Raw genomic sequence first — 22,394 nt, 5'->3', positions numbered from 1 at the left:
CACTGCCCAGACACACAGACAGGCACTGCCCAGACACAGAGACAGACACTGCCCAGACACACTGACAGACACTGCCCAGACACACAGACAGACACTGCCCAGACACACAGACAGGCACTGCCCAGACACACAGACAGGCACTGCCCAGACACACAGACAGACACTGCCGAGACACAGAGACAGGCACTGCCCAGACACACAGACAGGCACTGCCGAGACACAGAGACAGGCACTGCCCAGACACACAGACAGGCACTGCCCAGACACAGAGACAGGCACTGCCAGACACACAGACAGACACTGCCCAGACACACAGACAGACACTGCTCAGACACACAGACAGACACTGCCCAGACACAGAGACAGACACTGCCCAGACACACAGACAGACACTGCCCAGACACACAGACAGGCACTGCCCAGACACAGAGACAGGCACTGCCCAGACACACAGACAGACACTGCCCAGACACACAGACAGACACTGTCGAGACACAGAGACAGGCACTGCCCAGACACACAGACAGGCACTGCCGAGACACAGAGACAGGCACTGCCCAGACACACAGACAGGCACTGGGCAGACACACAGACAGGCACTGCCCAGACACACAGACAGACACTGCCCAGACACAGAGACAGGCACTGCCCAGACACACAGACAGACACTGCCCAGACACACAGACAGACACTGCCCAGACACACAGACAGGCACTGCCCAGACACACAGACAGGCACTGCCCAGACACAGAGACAGGCACTGCCCAGACACAGAGACAGGCACTGCCCAGACACACAGACAGACACTGCCCAGACACACAGACAGGCACTGCCCAGACACAGAGACAGGCACTGCCCAGACACAGAGACAGGCACTGCCCAGACACACAGACAGACACTGCCCAGACACTGAGACAGACACTGCATATGATAAGCCCTTCATTCCCAGGATCATCCTTGTAAACCTCCTTTGGACCTCCTCCAATGCTAGCAAATTCTTTCCTAGATCCTTTCCTAGGGAGAATTCATAATGTTCTGGATGCTAATGTCTGAATCCTGCCACAGCAGCTGGTGGGATTTGCAATTCAACATTGGGGCAGCACGGTGGCTCAGTGGCTAGCACTGCAGCCTCACAGCACCAGGGACCTGGGTTCGATTCCACCCTCGGGCGACTGTCTGCGAGGGTTTCCTCCAGGTTCCTCTGACAGTCCAAAGATGTGCAGGCTAGGTGGATTGGCCATGCTAAATTGCCCATAGTGTTCAGGGGTGTGTGGGTTATAGGGGGATGGGTCTGGGTGGGATGCTTCAAGGTCAGTGTGGACTTGTTGGGCCGAAGGACCTGTTTCAACTGTAGGGAATCTATCTATCTAACAGGAAAAAAAACCTGGCAGTCTAATGATGACTGGATATCAACTATCATGAAAAGCCCACCTAATTCACTAATACCGTTTATGGGAGGAAATTACCATCCTTCCCTAGTCTGGCCTACATGTAACTCCTGACCCAAGCTAATATAATTGAGTCTTAACATCTAGAATGGACAACAAATGCTGACCTAGCCAGTGACTCACTTGTCCCAAGAAATAATTTTTTAAAAAAGCATTAAATAAACAACATGGGATTTGAGACCATTTTCCTGTCATATTTGCTCAGCATCCATGGTACCAGTCAACAATGAACTTGAGATATGACTTTAATGAGTGGAAAGGAGAACTGACTGCACATTGTGATTGGAGAAGACCACATGCCCAATTGGTCGCAGAATCAGTGCAGGGACAAAAACCGAAGGTTTCAATGCATTCAGAAGGTATTCGAAGCCCTGATGAGTGCGGTAACAGCCAAAAAGATTTGGAACTTCCAGATAGCGGTACATAGGAGAGTAAGTCAACTCATCCACTCATTACCCCCATTATCCCAGATCCTCCCGCATAAATGAATATCTTGCAAAGAGACTTTGATTAATACAGTATGACAATCAGAAGGTAAAAACCATGTGAAACTCTTCGGAAACCATTCGTAGGCATGGCGTATAATGTTGGAGACGTGAAGCTCGGAACTTTGTCACTAGCATTTCCAGCAACTTTTAATAATTGTTTTGATGGTGTTCTTTTGTGTTGACAATATGAGCCTAAAATGTTACATCAAGGATTTCAATCACTTGCCTCTTGGAAAACTGTTTAGATCTTAATTATTTCATTAAATATGATGTTATTTTCACAGATTGATAGGCCACACTATGTTTTGGTTACAAAATCTGTAAATTGAGAGTGTATATCACCCGGGTGTGTTAGATAAACTCACAAAGGGGCAATCGGAAAATAATTTAGGGTCGAGGACAACTGCAGCTAGTTATCAAGCTATTTGAGGAGGGAGAGAGGGAAGGAGTGAGGAAGGAAGTGGAGGACAGAAAGTTACAGCCAGTAAGGAGCATGCCAAGCTGGCTTAATCAGCTTAATCTCCAAACAGCCAATCAGAAAAAGCCATGAACACATGGAAGGATAAGAAAGGACCTGGGGTAATGAAAGTGTTACAGTGCAGAAAGAAGTCATTTGGCCACTACATCTGCTCTCTGCTCTCACTGGCTCTCCAAGTGAGCATCGCGACTTCGTGGAAAGGAGACGAGGGAATGCCCATACTAACACGAGAACCTCAGAAATAAGAGCAGCAAGAGACCATCTGGACACTCAAACCTACGCTTCAGTAAGATCATGGCTGATCTTTTCATGGTCTCAGCTCCACTTACCCACCTGCTCACCATAATCCTTAATTCCTTTACTGTTCAAAAATCTACTTTTGCCTTAAAAGCATTCAACAGCATAGCCTTAGCTGCTTCACTGTGCGGGAAATTCCACAGATTCACAACCCTCAGGGTGAAGAAGTTCCTCCTTATCCCAGTCTGAAACCTGCTCCCCCTTATTTTGAGGCTATGCCCCCTTGTTTGAGTTTTACCCACCAGGGGAAACAACTTCCCTGCTCCCACCTCATCTATTCCCTTTGGAATTTTTTATGTTTCTTTAAGAACCCCACTCCCCCTCATTCTCCTAACCACCTGGGCTGGGAATCAGATATGTCAACACAGGGCTGACAACCATCTGCTAAAACATGAAAACATGAGCAAGGACCTGGAGAGGTCCTGCTACTGCTCATGCTGCAAGCAGGCAGGGAAAGATAATTACAGAGATGTTACTTGACTCTCCTTGGAGTTATACTCAAAGGTTAGATTCCAATCTAACAGAACAGATTTTATGAAGCAACTACAAGATGTAATCAGACCCAAACAATTCTCCAACTTGAAACTCTCCACCTAAAATCATGCATGACCTGCAGGAAGCCATTGCTAAAGTTTATGAAAGAATTTGCTGGTGTCCATGACAAATGGTCATTTTACAGCAGCACACTGAGGGACCAAAGCCATAAAACACTAACTTCAATTCCCCAACAGCACAAAGACTGTTACGTCACACAATCTGAACATACGTCACAGAGGCACAAGCCAACAATAACTCAAATGGAATTTATAGCCTAAGCGTTATTCAGTCAGCAGTCCCACTGCTGAGGTAATGCTAGGCTTGGTTCCTTTGAATAACGTTTAATCATTAATGTCTCAGTCGAATAGCTGCTGCACCAAAACACAACACCAAACACAGTATAAGAACCAATCTCCAACCTGTAAACTCCATCTCCCCAGAGCTCCACTTGTACCAAATGTTCTCTCCCTTCTTTGTATCACTGTGTTCCATCTCTCCTCTGGGTGCCAGCTCGTCGGCCCACGCTTGGCAGTCCTTGATCATTTCCTTGTTGTATGTCAGAGGGGGTGTTGCGTGTCGTCTCCTGTACTCATTGTGAGCATTTAGTGCTTCCAGTTCAAACGTTGACAGTTCTGGAAATGGATAGGAGACACACAGTGTTAGCAATGGAGAGCCCAATGCATTGGATTCAGAGCCCTGGCACCCTCTCAGTACCTGACAATGCGAAACAAAAATCGAAAGAACTGCAGATGCTGTAAATCAGGAGCAATAACAGAAGTTGCTGGGAAAGCTCAGCAGGTCTAGCAGCTTCTGTACAGGAAAATCAGTTAACATTTCGGGTCTGGTGGCCTTTCCTCAGAACCACTTCCACATCTGCTGCCTGCCCAGCCCAACTGAATTGGTTCAATCTGTGCTCAGAGTATCAATGAGCTGAAAATGAATATCATGTTGGATCCTGACCATTCTCCTAGTCCCCAGTGGCCAGCTGTGTCCCCGAACTCTCACATCCTCAGTGTTAGAACTCACATTTCTGCGTTGAGTGATTTGAACACAAGGATACAAGCTGACCCACTCAGTGATTGTACTGAGAAGGTGCTGCACTGTCAGAGGTGTTACCTTTTGGGTGAAATATTACCCCAAGCCTGTTCTCTCAGACCCTGTTATTGCAAAGGACAGCTGGTAGATTTTTTTCCCAATGCCCGGGATGCTCTTTATCCCTCCATCAACATCAGTCAAAAATAACACAACCTGGCCATGCTCACACTGCTGTTTGCGAGAGATTTCTGTGAGTTTCCTGCAGCAGGAGCACCGGAAGTAAAGAATTGCTGCAAAGTGCTTGGAATGTCTGGAAAGGCGCTTTAGAAATTCATTCAATCTCCTCTCTCCCTCCTCCCGGCCTTCCATTCTCCCTCTAGCTAGCTGTCCTCCCCCTCACTCCTTTCCTGGCTTTGCACTCATTCTATCCCACAGCTCAGAAAGATGGTGACTTCTGCACACAAACAGTGACGTGGTGGTGGGAGGGTGGTTAGTACTGGGAATGGGGTGGACGTGTGGATCTGACACATGTCCGGTGGTGGGTGTAGCCTCCTTCAGGCACCTCGCACAGCAGTTCACTGGGTCCCCGGCCCCAGCATCAGAACGCAGTTCTCTCACAGTCAGCGATGTAACAGCACCACAGGAGGAGGCTGGTATTCTCTGAAACCACCGGGACAATCTGCTGGGATTCAAGTGACAGAACAGGTCTATGAAAACCCACCTGCTTCATCGGCCATATCGCGGTTCAGTTGTTTGCTGATTCGACACTGCTCCCAGGAAGTTGAACCTCTGTAAAACAGGAATGTAATCACTGTAAAAAAAAAACGCAGCTCAGCAATGCCTAGACCAGTGGCTATCTGGACAAGCAGCTGGAGCGATGGCACCCATCCAGTTAAAGGTCAGAGGTGCCCCCCTCGAACTTTGAGCTGACCTGATGGTAGGTGCTGGAAGGGATTCTCAGTCCCAGAGGCACTGCTTCTGCCTTTGGACCAGCTACCCGAGCAACATTGCAACCTCGTTGTCAGCACAGGAGAGCCCAAGAGCTGGCTGCTGCCAGGACACAGCGGTTGGAGTGAGGGCTCCTAGAGATGCCTCCCTCCCCAGCCGGTAACAACAAGCCAGGTTCGAGGTCCTGGATCATAATCCCAGACCAATCCAGGTGGGAGACCTGGGTGAAAAAGCCTCCAAACGGCTGGTGCCCCAAGAAGAGAGCAAAACCCCGCCCCTCACCACCCCCACCCTGAGCAGGGTATTGGCAGGTCTCCCCCACCGCCCCCTACCCATGCCTCTTCTCACAGGCAGGGAGCAGTGGGGAAGTGGTATGGGTCCCTAGTGCCAGTAAACTGCAAGGGAGACCACAGAATCTCTACTCCTCTGCCTACCCTGGTACTGTCCTTGGGAATTGGTTCCACATTACCTCCAGTAGGTTTATAACCTTTGTTCAATGTCTGCCTGCTGAAGGGAATGTGCTCAGTGCTACTACTGTTGGCCAGTCAGAGTTTTACGCACATTGAACCCAACATCATCACTTTGTAATTCCACACCCCTGCAAACAATGATTCAGGGATGAGGTTAACATCTTCAGTTGTTATTGATGTTATTGACTTCGGAAATGCTGCTGTAAATAATCAGAATCCATTTGCCTTTTTGTTTTTTATTCATTTACAGCATTCACTGCCCATTCCTAAATGCCTTAGAGAAGGTGGTGGTGAGCTATCTTGAGTTGCTGTGGTGTGTTTGGTGTAGGGAGACCCACAATGTTGTTAGAGTGGTGTGTGGTTTGGAGGAGAACTTTCTGTACCATGCCAGAGGCCGAGGTAGCAGGTTTAGGAGCTGTTGCTTAAGGAGCCTTGCCAAATTGTTGCAGTGGTATACACTGTGCTCTGGTATGGAAGGCATTGAATGTTGAAGGTGGTGGTAGGGGCTTCAAACAAACAGGCAGCTTTGTCCCGGCTGATGTTAAGCTTCTTGAGTGTTGTTGGGGCTGCCCTAATCCAGGCAAGTGGGGAGTATTCCATCACACTCCTGGCCTGTGCCTTGGAGATGGTGGACAGGCTCTGGGGACTCAGGAGGTGAATTACTCACCACAGTATTCCCAGCTTCTGGCCTGTTCTTGTAGCCACTCTTTTTATGTGATTGTTTCAGTTCCGCTCCTAGTCAGTGATATCCCCAGAGATATTGAGAGTGAGGGATTCAGTGACTGAATGCCTAGGGACCATGCTTAGATTCTCTCTTGTTGGAGATTATCGCCATTGGCCACTTGTGTGGCAAAAACATTGTTTGCCGCTTATCACTCCAAGCCTAAATGTTGTCCAGGTCCTGCTGCACATGGGCAATGGATACTTCAATATCTCAGGAGCTATGAATGGAGCTGAACATTTTTCAATTAATCAGCAAAATCCCCACTTCTGGCCTTACAATGGAGGGAAAATGATGAAGCAGCTGAAGATAGTTGGGCCTGGGACACTATCCTGAGGAGCTAGTGCAGAGATGTCCTGGAGCTGAGATGATCGACCTCCAACAACACAACCATCTTCCTCTGTGCCAGGTATGACTCCAACCAGCAGAGAGTTTGCCCCCCGACAGCCATTAATTCCACCTTTGCTAGAGCTCCTTGATGCCACACTCGGTCGAATGCAGCCTTGATATCAAGGGCTGTCACTCTCACCTCACTTCTGGAATTCAGCTCCGTTGTCTGTGTTTGAACCGAGGCTGTAATGAGATTAGGAGCAAACTGGGCATCACTGAGCAGGTGCTGCTTGGTAGCACTGTTGGTGATACTTTCCATCACTTCATTGATGATTGAGAGGAAACTGATGGGGCGGTAACTGGCTGTATTGAATTTGTCCTGCAGTTTATGAACAGGACATACTTGGGCAACTTCCTACATTGTCAGGTAGATGCCAGTGTTGTAAGATGTCAGTGGTGCCCTAGACGCCACTATAGACTGGAACTTGGCTTGACCAGGGGAGCGGCAAGTTCTGGAGCACAAGTCTTCAGTACCATTGCCAGAATGTTGTCAGGGCCCGTAGCCTTTGCAGTATCCAGTGTCTCCAACCTTTTCTTGATATCAAGTGGAGTGAATCAAACTGGCTGAAGACTGGTATCTGTGATGTGGCATCACATCTGTGGCATTCTTTGGTGCGTTGTTGAATTGTACGCTATCATTGGCGACTGAATGTAGCAGGACTGCAGAGCTAAGGTCTGATCTGTGTGTTGTGAAACCACTTAGCTCTGTCCATCAGATGCTTCTTATGCTGCATGGTATGCAAGTCATCCAAATGCTGCACTTTATGACACCAGGGTTGATCCCCTAGCTTGGCAGTAAAGATACAGTGGGGTATATACCAGGCTATGGTGTTGCACATTGTGGGTGAATAAAGGTTTGGTGCTCTGTTGGCCCACAGCGCCTCCTGGAGTCCAGAGTGATTGGGTCTGATTGAAATCTGTTCGATTCAGTTTATTTTTGAACAGTTAATAAAGCCTGTATAGTTTCGAGTTTAATTGCCAGGTGAATAACCCAGGCTACAAGTTTTGTAGCATCCTCTTGTGCTATGTTGCCTTTTGTGGCAGTTTTACCTGGGTTTGGTAAACATACATTTTGAGACAGAGTCACCTGTTCCAAATTCAAATCATTGACATAAATTATAAAAAGGAGTGTTTCCAGCGCCAATTCTTGTGAAGCCCCATATTCCACCTTCTCCCCAATCTAAATAAACACCCTTTATGCCCCCTCAACAAATTTTCATTTATTTTCCCAACATTCAATCCAGCTATTTTCCCCACTTGCTCCACATGACTGCGTCAAACTAGTATCTCCTCAAGGCCATTTAGAAATTCAAGTATATGACATCTATGACTCTTAACGCCTCTCTCTATTACCTTCCAAATTAATTCAGTCTGTTTCCATTCATGTCAATGGGGGAGATGTTGCTGGTTTATTCCTTTTTAGTGGGCCTCGAGAGGATGGTGATGAGCTGCTTTCTTGAACTGCAGCGATCTGTGTGATGTCAGGGTCCCCCAACCATGCTGTTAGGGATGAAGGTTCTTTTATATGTTGCTGGTTAGGCCAGCATTTAAAGCCCATCCCGTACACAGCCTTGATACCCAGGATTTTGACCCAATGATGGGACAGGAACAGCTTCAGCCCGACATGTGAGAAGGAGGAGAATTTGCATGTGGTTCTCTTCCTGAGCACTATCTGGCCTGGTGAGAGAGGTTGTGAGTTTGGAAGGTGCTGTCCAAGGAGTGTTGGCAAGTTACTGCATCGCTGGCCCACTGTGTGGCATCGGTGGAGGGGACAAATGATTACGGTGAGGGATGCGGTGTTAGTCAAGTGGGGTGCTTTATCCAGGCTGGGTTTTGTATACACTCAATCAGCCAAGTGACATGTATGCTTCAACAGGTCTGTCCCACTCTCGTAACTACTTCCTCATCAGCAGCTATCCCTTGATTTATGATAATATCTACTCAGGGTTGTGAGTTCTGTCATGGGTCTTTGTGTGACTGGATAGAGCTGATTCTGGGTCCACAGATCTTTGGAGCATGGGACAGGATGGCCCACCAGGGTATGAGAGGCAGTGTGCTAGATTCACCTCCTTTTTCTTGCCAACGCTGCCAACGCTCTGGCCCATCGTTGCAGGTTTGGACTCAAAACACAGCGCAACCTGATGGTTTTCACCATCATTTAACAAATTGGTAACCAGTTCCCCTAATTAATTTATCAATGCTGCTACATTTCAGAGAGAACTTCAACGTGTTAGTAGTGACTAGTGGATCTTCTGCAGGATCTGTACTGGGGCCTCTGCTGTTTATGATATATATATATATGAATGACTTGGATGAATATGTAGATGGATAGGCTAGTGAGTTTTCAGATAGCACAAAGATTGGGGGAGTTGTGGATAGTGCAGAAGGTTATCAAAGGATACAATGGGATATACATATGGGTGGAGAAACTGCAGATAGAGTTTAATCCAGTAAGTGTGAGGTGTTGCTCTTTGGGAAATCAAATGTTAAGGGAAAGTATAGTGTTTAATGGCAGGACCCTGAACGTTATTGATGGACAGAGGAATTTTGAGGTCTTAGCCCATAGCTCCCTGAAAGTGACCACAAAAGTAGATAGGGTGGTAGCGAAGTTGTATGGCATGCTTGCCTCTATCGGTCAAGGCTTTGAGTGTAAGAGTCAGGACGTCACGTTGCAACTTTATAAAACTTTAGTTCTGCTGCCCTCAGAGTATTGTGTTCAATTCTGGTCGCCACATTACAGGAAGGATGTGGACGCTTTGGACAGGGTGCAAAAGAGGTTTACCAGGCTGCTGCCTGGATTAGAGGGTACAAGATGCAGCTCTTGCTATCTCTTGGACAAACTAGGGCACTTTCCTTTGGAGCGGCAGAGGCTGAGAGGAGGCCTGATCGAGGATTATAAAATTATGAGATGCATAGACAGAGTTGACGGTCAGAATCTTTTTCCTAGAGTTGAGATGGCTAATACTAAGGGGGCATGCATTTAAGATTACAGGGGAAAGTTCAAAGGAGATATAAGGGGCAAGTTTTTTATACAGAGAACATATAGAACATAGAACATAGAACAATACAGCGCAGAACAGGCCCTTCGGCCCTCGATGTTGCGCCAACCTGTGAACTAATCTGAGTCCTTCCCCTTACACGATCCCATCATTATCCATATGCTTATCCAAGGAGAGTGGTAAGTGTCTGGAACACACTGCCAGTGCTGTTGTAGGAGGCAGATACAATTAAGGGCATTTGCAGGGCTTTTAGATAAGCACATGAATATGCATGGAATGGAGGGATATGGACCAAGGGCAGGCAGAAGGAATTAGTTTCATTTGGCGTCATGTTTGACACAACATCATGGTGTGAAGAGCAGTTACTATGCTGTACTGTTCTACATTCTACATGGTTTCTTTCCCCTCCTGGGTGGGTCAGTCATTTGAGAGTTGAGAGAACAGGATTCGGTGAGGGCCATCAGGACACAGTATCCAAACCATGAAAGGTTGGAGGTGTTTTGCCTGTATATAGAGCTGGTTTTGAGAAGGACACCAGTGTTTTGTCCATGGTCCTTCCACTAAGTCTGAAGACTTGCCTGGAAGCATTGTCTGTCATAATCCTCTATGTCATCGATACATTTCAATTCAACAGGCATCAAACTCTGTCTATCAGTGAAATGTTGCTAAAACAAAACTTTGATATTATGTTGTAACCAAGATGTACTCCCCTCTCAATCCCATCGCATTCTTGTTCATTCTTTACCTGTAACCTATAGTTATCTCAGATAGCTTCTTGGTACTTAAATAATTCAGAGAAAGTTGCATTCTCGAAAAGGTGTTGGGAATTAACATGTTTTTTCTCCTGCGATGTGAACACTTCTTTAGTTATTAAACAGTAACAAGCACCTCCAAGAAAGCCTGCCACTTTGGCTTTAGGAATTTTACATAATGGTTATATGGCCATGATCAGTGTATGCCGTAGAGTCATACAGTCCTACAGCACAGAAACAGACCCTTCGGTCCAACTAGTCCATGCCAACCGGGTTTCCCAAGCTAAACTAGTCTGCCTGCTTTCGGCCCATATCCCCCCCAAATGTTTCCTACTCGTGTGGCTGTTCAAACGTCTTTTAAATGTTGTAATTGTACCAGCCCCACCACTTCCTCTGGCAGCTCATTCCATTTACGCACCACCCTCTGCATGAAAAACCCGCCCCTCAGGTCCTTTGTAGATCTTCCCCCTCCCTGTGGGCGTGAGGGGTATTCAAAATGGTTAACAGTGACCATTCCAGGGTTTAGTTTTTCATTGTAGAATGGCTCCTTTGATGTGAGTTTAGCATTTTAGAGAAGAAGCTCACTGATCTCTCTGTACCTGACCCCTCTTGTGACAGAACTGCCTCTAGTTCCAGACACTCCTGTTGGCCAGAACCAGGGACCACGGTCTAAGGATACAGGGTAGGACTGAGGTGAGGAGAAATGTCTTCACACAGAGAATGATGAGCCTATGGAAGTCACGAGCACAGAAAGAGGCTGACGCTGAAATATTAAATGTTTTCAAGAAGAAGTTAGATATGGTTCTCAGGGCTAAAGTGATCAAAGGGTTTAGGGAGAAAGCAGGAACTGGGTTTTGAGTTAAATGATGAGCCATGAATGGCAGTTCAGACTCAAAGGGCTACTTCTGCTGAGGATCTGAGGAAGGCCCATTCGACCTGAAATAGCTTCTCTCCAGAGATTCTGCCAGAACTGCTGAAATTTACCAGAGATTTCTATTTTTGTCTCAGCACTGCTCCTGGTCCTGGTTTCCTTGTTTTGATGTTACTAGCATAGATTGCTACCTCAGGTGAGGAGAAGTTATGGGGCAGCCAACATCGGGTCATTGCTCAAAACTGCTTTCAGCCTCCCTCTGACCAAAAAATCCTGGTTCTTATTCCTGGTAAATCTGTCAGTGGAGCAGCTCTCCTACAGAAATTTGGTACGAGCTTCCAGTAGAAACTGTACATCCCCAAAAATCTCACTTCTGATTTAGTTTGAAGGACAGTGAACTTTCGTAGTTGCTGCTCTTAGCAATATTTTACAGCTCTTAACAGCACTTTTCCTCGCTGAATTAATTAACAGCATTAGAAGTTGTGAAAACATGCAGATATGATATGATTGTGATTATGGAGTCGTCACTATAGGATGATAAAGACTGGGGACTGAGCAAAAAGGGAAAAAAGGTGGGTGGCGTTGATAATGGAAGGTGAGCTCTGTACAATTGGGAGAAAGGACATTGGTGCCAGAAATCAGTGGGATATGTAGCAAGGAGCAGAAATCAAGAGTGGGAGTTTCTGACTGGCCTCTGAACAGTAGTGATGAGCTGGGGGGGGGGGGGGGGGCATTAAATAGGTATTAGAGATGCAAGCCCACAAGGGGGTGACAGTACTTAGTCTGCGTACAGACGAAGCAAATCACAACAGCAATAATACTGTGACAACACAACGTGGAGCTGGAGGAACACAGCAGGCCAGGGAGCATCAGAGGAGCAGGAAAGTTGATGTTTCAGGTCAGAAAAAGAAGGATCCTGACCCGAAACGTCAACTTTCCTGCCCCGCTGATGCTGCCTGGCCTGCTGTGTTCCTCCAGCTCCACACTGTGTTGTTTCTGGCTCCGGCATCGGCAGTTCTTACTATCTCTGCACAGCAGTACTGTGGTGGATGGGTTCCTGAGAGTATACAACATGGATGTTGAAACCAGTACACTGAGGAGTCAACAGGTAACAGGCGGTTCCAGATTTGGTTTTATGCAATGAGAAAGGATGAATAAATAATCTTCTACAAGATGTAATTTCAGAAAAAAATGATTATAACATGGCAGAACTCTTTATTAGGATAAAAGGTGAAGGAATCCGAACCTAAACTAGCTTCTTTAATCTAAACAGAGGTAACTATGAAAGCCTGAGAGGTGGGTTCGCTGTGATAGGTTGAGGAACATCATTAAAAACCATGAGAGCGAACAAGCAATGGCTCATGTTTACCAAATGAATGCATGCATTGCAACAGTTAAACATTTCTTTCAGGAGAAAGAAGATAACGGGAAAAGTAGCCAAACCATGGGGGCAACAACACAAATTAAGGGTAATATTTGATCCAAAGACAAGTCATGAAAACATGTACTGGATTTCTGCTCTCATGTGGTCCCGTTTCTCTGCACCAAAGTGTTATTTCATAGAAAATTCTGCTCCATTCACATCCTTGGTTTGTCTTCACGGAGTTCCTTTAAACTTTGACACTAACCTTGTTAGGTATCCTCATTGTCCTGCATTTCTGTCCTTCTTTATCTGTTCACGGGATATGGGCATGACTGGCTATGCCAAAATTAATTGCACATCGTACTGCCCTGGAGAAGGTCAGCTGCCTTCTTGAACTACTGCAGTCTTTGAACTGTAGGGATAACCACAGTGCCGTTGGGGAGTTCCGGGATTCTGATCCAGCAGCAACAAAGGGGCAATGATGTTGTTCCAAGTCGGGATGTTGAGTGTCTTGGAGAGGAAATTGCGCATGGTGACATTTCCATGTATTTGTTGGTCTTGTCTTGCAAGGTGGGAGAGGTTGTGGTTTCGAGGGGTGCTCTCGAATATGAAAGCATGGTGTCTAACCTCTCTGAAGCTAAGAGTTAACTGACTGGATTGCAAGATGCTGAATTTCAGAATTGTCCAGGCCTCCTTCTCCCTCACCCTCACCATCGCTTATGTCCCCCACTTAACATAATGCCTACACTTGCACATCAAGAGATAGAGATACTGCTGCAATATCTTGATATGATGCGGCCAACACCTTTTCAGCATTCTGGAGTGTCAATCAAATGATTTACCAGTCACTTCGATGACCCCATATGGCCCACTGAACGGTGCTCTCAGCAGTGCAATCTGTAAAGGCAGTAATACTAATACCTCACCCACTCTATGAAATATTTAGATCCTGACTGACATTTCTTCGTGTTTGCTTGCAATGTTCTAAGATGCTGCTGAACATAAAGTGGCATAAAATTGGAACTTTGATCTCCATCCTGTATCAAGTGAAGGACTGGGTTAATTTCTCTACTGCTAACTTAACGGTAATTGTTTTCAAATTAATGCCATCTACTGAACGGAGTAACCATAATCATAAGGATATACTGGCATTCTGTTTATGATTTAACAAAGATCTCACACATCCACTGATATCCTACTATAAATAGCTCTTCAAACACTGGTATAGGAATTGGAGGGCATTTTGACCGCATGTCCCCACAATCTGGCACTTATGGTCTATTTTACAAAACTGCACCATGTATCTATAAGGCCTGGCCAGGAAACATGACGACGACTACTACATACTTGGATTTTCCAGATTCCCACATGTCCAACTGCAGGAATTTCAGGAGATTTCCTGAACATTTCCTAGTAACACCTACGCAGTCCCACTATCTAGTAGACCATTGTCCGTTCCTTAGATTGGCTTGCACGGGTCGATCTGAGAAGACTTGCCGAACACCTGTAAAATCCCCTAAGCAAATTTCAGATAATCAAATGTCTCCTGTAGTGCCATCTTCACCTCATTTGGTAGGTTTTGTTCAGCTGGATTACCACAAATGAAGGTAAATTCTTTTCCTGTAACTGCTGTGACTCCCTGGCTGTATTTGACTTTTCTGTGACTACTGGAGAATCCTGGCGCTGCAAAACCATTCTGTGGGATCAAGTAATCTTTGAGTTTAGGTAAGCTGCGTACAACCCTTTTGGTTACAGTAGGTCACAATCCATGTGCACCCAATACAAAACTGTGGGTATATACTCCCTACCAATCCCATTTATACCTTGCCCCAGTAAAAGGTTTTGGGAAGTTTCCACTCATCAAGGCTTGAAGATAAAGGAGTTACCTTCCCATTTGAGAAGAGTTCTCTGTAGCTCTCTGGTATCTCGTTCACCTTCCCCATGCTCACATCTGTTTTTGGGCTTGACCTTGCAGCTGCAGTCAGAACTATAACCCTGTCTTACTCCTACTCAGGGATTGTTTCTCCGCGTTCACATTGGTTTGCCCAGTAAGTCCCATGGGATTTCCTTGCCACTGAATTCTAGCTAATTCAACTGATTCACCTTGTCTCCCTTCCAGTTTCTAATTTTGCGCTATCACCCCAAACATGTTTCCTTTCTATAGTTATTGGAATGAGGGCCAGGTAGATCCACAGAATATGAGATCCCTGATTGGGGCTGTTAAACTGGACCAATCAGGGAGTCCTGGCTGACAGATATAAGCAGGATTGTCAGACAGCCTCCTCATTCTAGGGATGGCCCTGAGCTAGCAGGTGCAATTGTAAATATAAGGTGACTTGGTGACAGGATATCGGCCTCTGTGCAGTTATTTCAGTGGTGACAAGAGGAGAAAACAACTGTTGTCTTTTGAGTTGAGGTAAGCATTTCTGGCATCTTACTTTTATTTGGGAAGCTTGACTCATTCTATCCTGGCCTTGAGGACTGGGCCCAGTACATGAGAAGAATGCGTTTTTTTTTCCAATAAGTAACATTGTGGCAGAGAAAAAGCAATGGGTAACCCATCTGACTGCTTGCGGATCCACAGCATTTTCTGTTATTAGGAGGCTGACATCCCCTGAGGCACCAGATACTAAAATCTTTCAAGAGTTAATGGATTTAGCTAAGGAATATCATGATTCCAAGCCTTCTCAAATTCTGAGATGCTGTTGATTTTATTTCGCAGTTCAAGAACTAGGGGAATTGGGATTTTGATTGAGATACTAGGAGACCAATTGCTTTATGGGATTAATGATGTGACCATACGGAAGTGCCCACTTGCTGAGGCCCAACTTGGCTTCAAACAGGCACTGCCACTGGCCTTGTCATTAGAAAATGCAGCAAGTGGAACATGGGAGCTACAGGGCATCCCAATGGAAATGCGTACCTTTACCTATCTGACTGAGCTTGGGGAACATCACATGAGTGCAGGCAATTGCACAGCCTCACTGAGAACATACCCTAAGCAAAGCCAAGCCTCAACCAAACTGAGAAAATGTTCTTCAGGATCTGGGCTGGCATTGTAGTTGCTGTCGGAATGTTGACTTGAGACAGCAAAGCTGTCCTACGACACCTGGCTTCAGTAAGTGAACTCATAGTCCGGTATCCAGGAGAATGCACACCCTGGAAAATCCACCTATAACTGGTTTGGAACAGTTAAACTGCTGAGCAAAAAACCAATTCAGAACCAGTCAAAACAAATGTCTGGTTAAATAGGCACCTATTTCTCATGTACCGGGACCAGCACAGCGGTATCGGTGGCCACAGAACCCATCTTTAACAAGATCCGCGTTGGACTCCATCCCTTAAGTTTACACAAGACCTCATCCAGACCGAGAACCTATACCGGGACCCCATTACAGATTAACGCTCCGATCTCTTATGGGAAGCAGCAGCTGTAGTTACCACTGATTGTAGTAAAGGGCTCAGGACCAAACGTGATGGGATAGCATGTTTGAGAAGGATTCACTTTAATTGGTTCAACATTTTCCGATTCTAAAACAGCTGCTGGAGCGAAATCCTAACTAAATACTTGGAAGTTTTTCAGGAAGGTCCAGGGACTATCAAAGGATCCAAAACCACTTTACCTGTTGACCAGGAAGCTGTTCTGGAATTCTGCAAGGCCTGCCCAGTGCCATTTGCTTTGTGGGCCAAAGTAGAGGTGGGAATCAGGAGGCTGGAGAGCGAAAGAACCATCAAACCAGAGCAGTTTGCAGAATGGGCAGCACTGGTCGTCCCGATTGTGAAGCCTGATGACTCAGTTCGCTTTTCTGGGGATTTTAAGCAAACGGTAAACTGCTTCTCGCAGCTGGATAAATACCCAATTCTTTCGCATTGAGGATTTGTGTGCAAAGTTGGGGGGGGGGGGGCGTCCTTTACAAACTGGACATGAGCCACACTTATCTGCAACTACAATGAGATGAGGAGTCCCAGACGTACACTACAATTAATACCCATAAGGGCTTATACCAATAAACAAGACTGCCACTTGGGGTATCATCAGCTTGCACCCTTTGCCAGCAGACGACAGAGAACATTTCACAAGATCTACACCAGGTTGCTATTTATCTGGATAATAACCAGGAAGGCCAATAAAGAGCACTTAGAGAACTTGTCGATAGTGTTTAAACGTTTCTCCCAGGCAGGAGTGCGTCTCAGAAAAGAAACATGTTCCAGGCACTGCAAGTGGCCTCCTTGGTTTGCAGAGCTGCCAATACCAGGTTACACCCGGTGGATGATAAAGTGAGGGCAATCAAAGTTACCCTGGCTCCCATATCTGCACTGGAGCTCGGGCTGGTGAATTATTGTGGAAAATCCATACCGTAACCTGGCCTCCATCCTGGCACTCTTACACTTGCTTTGAAAAAGGGTCAGCCCTGGAAATGGTCTTGTAGCCAAGAAGTAGAAATGAAGTAGAGGCTTCCGTTGTCAAAGGTGTTGGCCCACTGCAATCCCGTGCGAGAGGTGCGCTGCCATGTGATAACTCCTTGTACGGAATTGGGGTATTATTAGCTCATCGGTGGCTCAATGGTCAGGAACACCTGATAGTTAATGTTTCCCAGGCTTTGGCCAATGTTGAATACAAATGTGCCCATGCACAGAAGGAAGGTTTAGCAGTCATCTCTGGTGTGAGGAAGTTCCACCAGTACCTATACAGATGAGAATTTGTATAGTGACAGATCACAAATCCCTGCTGGGGCCACTGAAGGAGGACAAGGCCGTGCTGCCCGTGGTTTCCGGTAGAATTCAGCGCTGAGCCTTTATTCTCAGCGAGCACGAGTACAAGTTAGAACACCGTCCAGGAGGACAAGTGGATAATTCAGGGGCGCCTCCCACTGGCAGATACTTCACCGGTGGTGCCTTCCCTGGAAGGGTCCATCTTGATTCTAAACTCTCTGGGCACCATTCCAGTCACCGCAGACAATATCTGACTGTGGGCATGTAAAGATACCATGCTGGCAAAAGCTGAAACAGCTGGTGGTAATGGAGCCAGAATTGGAACCTTTTTGGATCCAGTGAGACCAGATGTCACCACAGACAATGGCATATTACTATGGGGAGCAAACACGATTGTCCCAAGAAAAGTCCATTATCACATATGGGCTGGACTCCACCAGGGTCATCCAGGGGTTTCCAAAATGAAAATCTTGGTGATCAGAGAAAGTAGGAACTGCAGATGCTGGAGAATCTGAGATAACAAGGTGCAGTACTGGATGAACACAGCAGGCCAAGCAACATCAGAGGAGCAGGAAGGCTGACGTTTCGGGCCAAAATTTCTGAAGAAGGCCCAAAACGTCAGCCTTCCTGCTCCTCTGATGCTGCTTGGCCTGCTGTGTACATCCAGCTTCACACCGTGTTAATTTGGGCGATCAGTTGTGTCTTGTGGCCAGGATTAGATGCTAACATAACTACATAAGTGGGGCAGTGCCCAGAGTGCCAACAAGGACAAAAATTACCGCCAATTCTCCCCCACATTTGTGGGACTGGCCGGGTGAACTGTGCCAGTCCTTTCATGTTCTTAGTCATTGTGGATGCCCATTGAAAGTGATTGCATGTATAGGGAGCTCATTCAATTGAGAAGCTGTGAGCATCATTTGTGATACTTGGACTCTCGAAGTACTGGTCACAGACAATGGGACATCATTTACCAGCAGGAAATTCAACTATTTCCGAAAGTCGATTGGCATTCGGCATGTTCAGACAGCTCCCTACCATCCATCATCCAATGGTCTGGCAGAAAGAGCAGTACAAATGCTGAATGCAGCCTCAATACTGTTACTGCCAGAAGAAGAGGAGAATTTTAGAACATAGAACAGTACAGCACAGAACAGGCCCTTCAGCCCACGATGTTGTGCCAACCATTGATCCTCATGTATGCACCCTCAAATTTCTGTGACCATATGCATGTCCAGCAGTCTCTTAAATGTCCCCAATGACCTTGCTTCCACAACTGCTGCTGGCAACGCATTCCATGCTCTCACAACTCTCTGTGTAAAGAACCACCTCTGACATCCCCTCTATACTTTCCTCCAACCAGCTTAAAACTATGACCCCTCGTGTTAGCCATTTCTGCCCTGGGAAATAGTCTCTGCCTATCAACTCTGTCTATGCCTCTCATTATCTTGTATACCTCAATTAGGTCCCCTCTCCTCCTCCTTCTCTCCAATGAAAAAAGTCCGAGCTCAGTCAACCTCTCTTCATAAGATAAGCCCTCCAGTCGAGGCAGCATCCTGGTAAACCTCCTCTGAACCCTATCCAAAGCATCCACATCTTTCCTATAATAGGGCGACCAGAACTGGATGCAGTATTCCAAGTGCGGTCTAACCAAAGTTTTATAGAGCTGCAACAAGATCTCACGACTCTTAAACTCAATCCCCCGAGACACATTAGGTGCAAGAGACTATTGTAACAAGCACATGACAGACGCCATCTCCCTGACCTGACACACATCCCTGAAACATTTAAATAACAAGGATACCTACATCAGGCTTCTATTTATTGACTGTCCCTCTGCCTTCAACACCATAATCCCAATCACAATAATCTCCAAAGTCCAAGACCTAGGTCTCTGCTCCACTCTGTGCAACTGGATCCTCAGCTTCCTGATTCTCAGTAAGAATAATGATAATCCACATCACCAGTACCCCGCAAGGCTGCGTTATCAGCCCCTTACGATACTGTCTGTATACTCATGACTGTGTGGCTAAATTCCGTCCTAACTCCATCCACAAGTTCGCTGACAACTCTGCCATTGTAGGATTAATCTCAGACGATAACAAGACAGAATACAGGAAATAGGTAGAGAGCTCAGTGGCATGGTGTACAGGCAACAATTTCTCCCTCAACATCAGCAAAAAAAAAGAGCTGGCCATTGACTTCAGGAAGCCAAGTAGAGGGCACGCCCCTGCCTGTAGCAATGGAACTGAGGTGGAAATGGTCGAAATCAAATTCTTATCAGTGATGATCTGTCCTGGGCCACCCATGTTGATATGATGGTCAAGAAAGCACAACAACGCCTCTACTTCCTCAGGAGGCTAAGGAAATTCAGCACGTCTGTAAAGACTCCGAACAATTTTTATAGATACACCATAGAAAGCATCCTGTCCAGATGCACCATGGTTTGGTATGACAACTGCTCTGCCTAGGTATGTGAGAAACTACAGAGAGTTGTGAACACAGCTCAGACCATCACATAAACCAACCTTCCATCCATTGACTCCATCCACACTTTCGCTGCCTCGGGAAGGCAGCCAACATCATCAAAGACCCCTCCCACCCAGGTTATACTCTCATCCAACCTCTTCCTTTGGGCAGAAGATACAAAGTTTAAACACACGTACCAACAGATTCAAGAACAACTATTATTAGACTTCTGAATGGGCCTCTCAAATTTTAAATTTAATGTTGATTTTGCTCTTTGAGCACCTTCTTTGTAGTCGTAATATTGTGCTCCTCGCTCTGTCCTATTACCCTTATGCATTTTGTATGATATGATCTGACCGTACTGCACGCAAAACAAAACTTTTCACTGTACCGCAGTCATGTGTAATAATAAATCATATCAAATCAAATCAACCAAAGTGATGGGCTACGGCCTGGTCCGAGTCAGAGCCAGAGGAGCTGAACCTGTGGCAAATACATTCCACAAGGAGCTACAAGAGAAAGAATAGGCCTACACCCTCAGACATTGGTGGGGAAGGATGTAGTGATTGGAATGAAGGCCAAGTGAATCTCATTGAGTGTGAGATCCTGGATTGGGGCTGTTAACCCAGGCCCATCAAGGAGCCTTGGCTGACAGATATAAACAGGGGTATCAGAGAATCTCTTCACTCTAGGGAATGGCCCTTAGCTAGCTGATCAGACTCCAAACATGTGTAAATAAAGGATGACTTGGTGTTGGCAACGCAGCCTCTGTGCGGTTATTTCAGTTTCCTAGCCTCTACTTTTAATTCAAATTTCAATTCTAATGGCCCAGCATTTTTTTTGCAAATTTATCAAATCTTCCATTTCTAGAAAGGTCATAGCAGCTGCCAAATTTGCTTTAATAATGCACAAGAAACATTGTATCTTTCCTTTTCTTGTGTTCCAATTATTATTATTATTAGTATTATTATTATTATTATTATTATTATCTTACTTCTACTTATATAAGGTGTCCTGCTGTGAATACCCACAGTTTTATTTAATGATCGAGATGGGTGGAATACACTACCTTATAAAGGTCACAAATTAAATTTAATTTTCCCAGGGTAGGGGAGTCCAAAACTGGAGGGCAGAGGTTTAGGGTGAGACAGGAAAGATGTAGAAGGGACCTAAGGCTTATAGAGGGTGGTCCGCATATGGAATGAACTGCCAAAGGAAGTGATGAAGTCTGGTACAGTTACAGCATATAAAAGGCATCTGGAAGGGTTCATTTAGCATGGCCGATGCATGGCATGGTCTAGAGGGATATAGGCCAAATGCTGGCAAGTGGGACTAGATTAATTTAGGATATGTGGCCAGCATAGACAACCCCTAATGAAATGAAATGAAATGAAAAGGGTGACACGGTAGTTCAGTGGTTAGCACTGCAGTCTCACAGCGCCAGGGAACTGGGTTCGATTCCAGCCTCGGGTGACTGTCTGTGCAGAGTTCGCACATTCTCCCCGTGTCTGCGTGGGTTTCCTCCAGGTGCTCCGGTTTCGTCCCACAGTCCAAAGATGTGCAGACTGGGTGGATTGACCATGCTAAATTGCCCGTAGTGTTCAGGGAGGTGTGGGTTATAGGGGGGTGGGTCTGGGTGGGATGCTCCAAGAAGCGGTGTGGACTTGTTGGGCCGAAGGTCCTGTTTCCACACTGTAGGGAATCTAATCTACACTCTTCCCAGTCATCAACTCAGTCATGTATGTTCCCAGATGTGTATCAGAGCAATTCAACAAAAGCATGTGACTTCCATGAAATACCTTGTTAAGAAAAGGCACCTCAAAAGAACTTGAAATTTTTTTTCATAATCACTTTGAACATGTTAAATCTTCAAAACATATTAAATAGGAATACTTTAAACCAATTAGCATACACCTCTCACATATTCCACTTATGTGATGATGGAGAGACTCCGGAATATATTGAGCACTTGACAGTAGCTTCGCTGCTACGTCCCACAGTGGTCAGCATTGAGGAAGAGATTGAATATCAGATCAGCTATCTCTGCCTTCTATAAATTACAACCGTATTTGACAGCAAAGACCACCACGAGCTACAGAAGTCCTTCAGCAAATAGTGATTGTTGGCACCACGCTCTCCAGCTGCACTGAGACCTTGTAGCCGCTGTATTTCAGCGATGTTTGCTGATGATTTTACAGCATTCAATGCCATTCATGACTCCACAGATATCGAAGCCACAAATTTCAAGCTTGGGCTGAAAAGTGACAAGTGGCATGAGTGCCTCACCAGTGCCAGGCAATGACCATCTCCAACAAGAACAACAATCCCACCCAACTTTGCATTCAATAACACTGCCAGCAATGAATGCTGCTCCAGTTCAAAAATGGCACGTTTTCTTTTATTCTTTTTCCAATCATT

Source organism: Stegostoma tigrinum, chromosome 29 (genome assembly GCF_030684315.1).
Source record: "Stegostoma tigrinum isolate sSteTig4 chromosome 29, sSteTig4.hap1, whole genome shotgun sequence".
In the NCBI taxonomy this organism is placed as follows: domain Eukaryota; kingdom Metazoa; phylum Chordata; class Chondrichthyes; order Orectolobiformes; family Stegostomatidae; genus Stegostoma; species Stegostoma tigrinum.
Note: the sequence above shows the minus strand (reverse complement) of the source record.